The sequence below is a fragment of the Triticum urartu genome, chromosome 4A, assembly GCF_056163025.1.
Source record: "Triticum urartu cultivar PI428250 chromosome 4A, HENAU_Tu73, whole genome shotgun sequence".
Lineage (NCBI taxonomy): Eukaryota > Viridiplantae > Streptophyta > Magnoliopsida > Poales > Poaceae > Triticum > Triticum urartu.
The window spans coordinates 260,527,537-260,534,106 of NC_141876.1; positions in this window are offsets into that span (position 1 = coordinate 260,527,537).

Genomic DNA, 6,570 nt, shown 5'->3' on the forward strand with positions numbered 1-6,570 from the left:
AAGCTTGCTTTCCATGCAAAGGAGAGTCCCACCCAGACACAAGACGAAGTCTTCAGTCTGGTATCTTCATAGTCCAATAGTCCGGCCAAAGTATATAGTCCGGTTGTCCGAGGACCCCCTAATCCCGGACTCCCTCAGTGACGCCGTCCAGGGCTCCACGGTGACCTCCGTCTTGCCGTCCTTCTGGTCCTGGTCTTGCTGCACTGATATGGAAACCTTTGCTTGACGCCTCGGTACTCCGCGCCTGCGCCTGCTTCCTTAACACCGAAGAGGAAATGAGGACACTGTGTGCGCTGGCGCCCACCTGTCCTTGGTCGTCATGGCTCACGTCACTAGAACCTCGCGAGGTTTGCCTGGTCTTGAACTCTCTGCCCCTAGCGAGCTAGCCTTGTGAGGCCGCTCCTGAGGAGGTCTTGTGTCGTCCGCGTCGTGAGGCTTAGCCCCTCGCGAGGGTCTTGAGTCCTTGCTAGTGAAGATGGGCCATACGGGCCCACTCACAGAGCCACGCTGTGGGCCGCGGGCAGGCAAGTCTGGGGTCCCCCGTTCCCAGAATGCCGACAGAAACCACTAGAACATGTTTAAAACAACATGGCAAGATTGCAAATGATAACATGTTTTCAGAAAGTGGAATTTACTCGACATGGCAGGAATAGAATTAATTAAGCATGCTTGCAAGCTTGGTTAACTCACCACAAAGCATATCATGGCATGCAAATACAACCAACAATAAACTGGCATGTTTGTGCTACTAATCATGTCAGGAATATGGTCATAGGATGCACAAAACACAAGCTATACACTTTGGAAAAACGAACTTGATGTTAACAGGCTGACGTATATATATTTTCAAGAAAATTGAGAGCATGATAAGAACAAGCTACAGTAGGCTATAATTGCAAACAAGGGCAGGGATGGATAGAGCATAACATAATCTTCAAAACATGCTTACTGAACACCTCCAGATTATGCATAGGTTTGATGGTAGTATCAACTAAACTTGGCCACATAAGATAACAAATTCAGACTCAGCAAATAAGCATGGCATGTTAGAAATAGATTCATGTTCTCATGTTAGCAAGGTTGTGGCACTCATCATAGTGCACTTCGGGCATGGAGTAAATTCTAGCATGAAGATGGCATGTAAAAAAGCATGTTCATGAACAAAGTAATCACATATCACATTTGCCTAACTATCCACATAAATGACAAAACAACAAGTAATGTAAAAATGACATGTCTGGAAACTTGCTCAAATGAAGAAATGGATGCCACCAATGGATTCATTGCATTTTTCTAGCTCAAAAACATAAATAATATGTAGGGGCTACTATAGAAAAATGCTCACAAATGTATTAAGTGAAATGATGCCATAAATGGATATGACAGAATTGGAAACTGCCCAAAAGGGAAATGTCAAGATCTGGACTGCCCTGAAATGGAAAGATTACATATGCCAGAAATGGAATATTCCCTGGATATGAAATGAAAGAAAAAGAAAAGAAGAGGGAGAGGCTGACATGTGGGCCTGGTGCGCGTGTGAGGCTGAGTAGTGGGTCCCATCTGTCGGTGAGTATGACAGGCAGGCCCGGCCTGTCAATGGGTGAGTGAAAGGAAAAGAAAAGGGGGGGGGGTTATTGCGAACTAGGGGGATCGAACCCGGGTCTCCCCGGTGGTGGCGCAGCTCGACGACCAGTCATGCTAGGCGGGGACGACTGGTTGGAGAGGGGCTCGGCGGCTTATGACTTAGCCCCAGCATCTGCTCCCAGCGACGAGCACAGCACAGCGGAGGTTGAAAGAACAAGTGCTCCCTGGGTATGAAATAAAAAAACGAAAAAGAGAGGAAGAGGCTGAAATGTGGGTCTGGTGCGCGTGTGAGGCTGAGTAGTGTGTCCTATCTATCGGTGAGTATGATAGGCAGATCCAACCTGTCAGTGGGAGAGTGAAAGGAAAAGAAAGGGGGGTTTATTGCAACTAAGGGGGATCGAACCCGGGTCTCCCTAGTGGTGGCGCAGCTCGACGACCAGTCAGGCAAGGCAGGGACAGTTGGTAGGAGTGGGGCTCGGCAGCTTCTGACTTAGTCGCAGCGGCTGCTGCCAGTGACGAGCACAAGATGACGGAGGTGCTCGCCAGCGATGCTACAGTGACCAAGCAGAGCGGCAGAGGCATCCCGCGCTCGCGCTTGACACACACGACGCCCATAGACGACGGGAACGCTGCCGGCGATGAGGTCTGACGGAGGCGGATTCGGGTGTAGATGGTGGCCTCACTTAGAGCATGCAAATGAGGGGGAAAGAGAGATGGGGAGGATCCGGAGCTCACCACGAGCACAGCGGTGGGCTTGGCTTTACGAGAAGTGGAAGGGGACGATCACGGCGGCGATCGAACAACTACGGGCGCCGAGGGGCAGAAGTAAAAGAAGTCAACTGCATCTTGGCGTCCAGCGGGGAAGTAGTGGTCGTAGACCATGTAGCGGACATCGAGGGACTTGCCGGACACGGTCATTGAGGTGGAGGACGACGGATGTCACGACAGCGACATGGCAGCGCTCTCGGACGCGTTCATGCATGATTGGGGTGGCGGATCTTGTTGGTCGACTCGTCTGACGACAGCGGCTAGAGGTAGAGAGAAACCCTAGGGAGATGAGGGACAAGGAGGTGGTTTTTTCAAAGGGGCTAGGGCGACGGGACGGAGTGACGCCGCTCTCGGGCTCGCGGTCCCCATGGTGTGTCACAAGGCTGACGAAAAGGTGCTGCGCGGGTACGCTGTAGCCAGAGTCTGGCTAGTGGGGTCGCTAGGAACATGTGAAAGCATGGCAGTGGGGGGAGGTTCGGGCGCGGGTGAGAAAAGGCGAGAGAGGGAGTTGGCGCGGCAGGTAGGCGACCTGGCTGGCCCAGCTGGCGTGGAGCTGGGCCGGCCTGGGTGGGAGGAGGCTGCGGTGCTGGCCGTCTGCGGTTGTGCTGCTCTCTGGCCTGCTGCCGCTGGCCTTTTCTTTTAGCTCCTCAAGGAGAAACAAAGACAAAAGCACAGGTAAAAAGGAGAGGTGTATGAGAGATATGAAAATATCCTCATGACCCTAGATGTATGACCTAATTAATAAAATTGGTCTGGACATTTTTTAGAGGTAGAAAAATAAAACAAGTTTGAATAAAATTCAAACTTGAGGCATTTTTGAACCAAACCAAAACAACTTAAAATAGGCTCAAAATTTGACAGAGAGGTTTTGGGCATGGACTAAGATTGCTGGGGAGAAATTGAACATTTTTGGAGGAGGGCAAGATGGCACTTGCAAAAGGAAAGAAAAGAGAATGAGAGGTGGTGATGCATGGATCACACATGGGGCATGCAACAAGATGTCATGCATGAAGCACAATGTACATGATGACTATGAGAATGTAAAATGATGTAAGCACAATGCCCACTTGATGTGACCATGATGCAACATATGATGGCATAGAGAAAAATAACAAGCCATGACAAGACAAAGCAATAAGTAATATGACAAAGCAAAACACGATGGAGCCAACAAGGATAGACCCACATGGAATTTGATGAAGAATAAGTTGGATACATGCCATAAAATGGGAAGGTGTTACAAATGGGGTGTTACAACTCTCCTCCACTACAAGAAGATCTCGTCCCGAGATCTAGGACTGAAAGAACTCCGGATATTCGGAACGGAGGTGATCCTCGTGCTCCCAAGTAGCTTCTCGGTCGGAATGGTGAGACCACTTAACTTTGAGGAACTTGACCGACTTGTTGCGAGTTTTGCACTCGGTTTCTTCAAGAATGGCAACGGGATCCTCGTGATAAGACAAGTCCTCTTGGACGTCAATCTCTTCGAAGTTGATTGTGCAGTCGGGCATCTAGTAGCACTTGCGATGTTGTGACACGTGAAACACATCGTGCACATTTGAGAAATTGGAAGGGAGCTCAAGTTTATAGGCTAGGTCGCCTCTTTTCCCAACAATTTTGGAAGGACCCACATATCTTGTGGCAAGCTTTCCTTTGATACCGAACCGTTGAGTGCATGTCAGGACCCTGATTCCAAGTCACATCGATCTAGCAGGTAACACCTCATATCACTTTGCGGTCTCACGCATGGTATTCCCACGGGTGTCGCCTTACCATGGCCCGGGACCGTTTGCGCCTTTTGGCTCACGTATATGATAGTGTCGCTAGCATCCATATGATAGAGAACCCGGGCCGACATGACTAGTCGTGAACCAAAGGTGGCACTAACTTATGGGGACAGGCATACATGAATCGACATCGAGCATGTCGGTCAGCAGCGTGCGAATCCGGGCTGTAGCACTGGGCTAACAGGACTCTGGTGAACCGGGCTGTAGTAGGCTAGGCAGGACTCCGGATGTCACCGCGTGACATTTCCCCGAAGGGACAGACACAGGAACGACGTGAATCACATGCCGGCCAGTCAAGTGTTCCGGAGCAGTAGTGCTGGGCTAGCAGGACTCCGGTGAACTGGGCTGTAGCGGACTACTATGGCTCATGGAAGCACTAGACTACATTTCCCCATAAGAGAGGCTGCCAAGGATAAACAACTAGATTGTCGGATCCCACACATACCAAGCATTTCAATCATACACACAATATGCTCGATATGTGTAAATACAACATGGCATCACAACAAAACTCTACAACTCAAAGTACTTTATTTAAAGGCTCCGGAGAGCCATACATAACAACTTCATACAGGTAGGGGTCACATGACCCGACACTCAAGTCATACAAGCATACAAGCACATGCAGAAGCAAATAAGTCTTAGTGCAGATACTAGAAAGAAAGAAGGCTTGACAAAGCCTATCTATCTACATAGGGCCCTCCATGGCCAGAATCACCACCTGGGTGGCAAGTCACTCATCAACGTCGAGGTCTACGTAAAACCCATCGGAGGGGGTGGTGTTGTCATCTGAAAATAGTAATTAAAGCAACATGAGTACAAAGGTACTCAGCAAGTCTTACAACAGATCCTACTATACATGCTCATTCTCAAGAAGGTGGTGGAGTTATTGCAGCAAGCCAGCTTTGAATCTTGGCCAAGCTATCCTACGAGACACCACTAGTAAATAGTTTTCGCACACGAGTACACTAATCACCAACACAATACTCCACCGAGGATCCTCCCTCGTCATCCTACGAGAGGGCCATCCTCGGTACTCACACTTATCTTGAGTCTTTTAGTAGTAACCATTAACTTGTCTATGAACTGTATAGGCAACCAAGTAGTCCTTTACCGTGGACGTGGCTATTCGAATAGATGATGTTAACCCTGCAGGGGTGTACTTCTTCACACACACTCTCACCACTTACCATCATTTACACGACATGTACTCGGCAACCTTCAAGCGGAAGCCCAACGAGGGTGTCAGCCACTACCTACCTAAACACTCATGTCTCTAGTCCAGGTTTATCGCCTATCCAGGTTCCATCCGCAGGGAGTCCGGCCGAGGTTTGCACATACGGCCCCGAACGATGTGAACAGGATTCCCGAGACACCAAACGGGTGACTCGGTACACCGTGCCATGGTGTATCTACCGCATCATAGCCCACCCATAGGGTCAGCGCTACGCACGGCCGCCAACACATAACCTACAAACACCAGAAACTAGTTGCAACTCCTGGATAGAGTACTAGGGTGATTAAGAAGCCGAGAGGGTCCATTGGTTTCAGGCCCAATGCATGGTAGTAACTGATTCTTGAATCACACATGCAGATCTCAGTTCTTAAGGACAGCCTCAATGAAACAACCCACCATGTACTCCTACATGGCCTCTCATCAATACCTTTACCAAATCATGTTCAACACATCCCTCACATTACCGACGTAATCATTTCACTCTAGCCCATCACCCAGATGAACCAGACCTGACACAACTCTAAGCATAGCAGGCATAGCAAGGTAGGAAACACATACAGGGCTCAATTAACTCCTACACATGCTAGTGGGTTTCATCTAGTTACTGTGGCAATGACAGGTCATGCAGAGGATAAGGGTTCAACTACCGTAGCACACAGCAGTTTGAAACGTTGTTGTATTAATGCAGTAAATGAGAGCAGGAGCGAGAACATGGGATTGTATCGATATGATCAATGGGCTGCTTGCCTGATCGAGTAGTAGTAGGGTACTGCCCTTCAGTTGGATACTCGCAAATATCCTCGGAGGCAGAACCTACCACGAAAGACATCACAGAACACAATCATCACATGGCAATATGCAACAATATGATGCATGCTATGACATGGCAATATGAGGTGTCCTGCCTAATGCATTGTGAAACAAGCTGGTTTGAGTCTATTTGAATCAAGGATTCAAATGAAAGCTTATGTTCTTAAGCCATATAAGTGCATTAGCTTGTTTCACCTAAACAGCAAGGTTAAAGTGTTTTTTCATGCATGAAACCATTACAGATGGAAAGATTGAATTTTTCTGATCATTTTTCATATATAATTTGTTTCATTTGGAGTTATGGTTGAATTTCTATGATTTTTAGAAGTTTATACTATTTTCTGGAATTTCCTGGTTATTAATAAATCCAGAAAATGTAATACT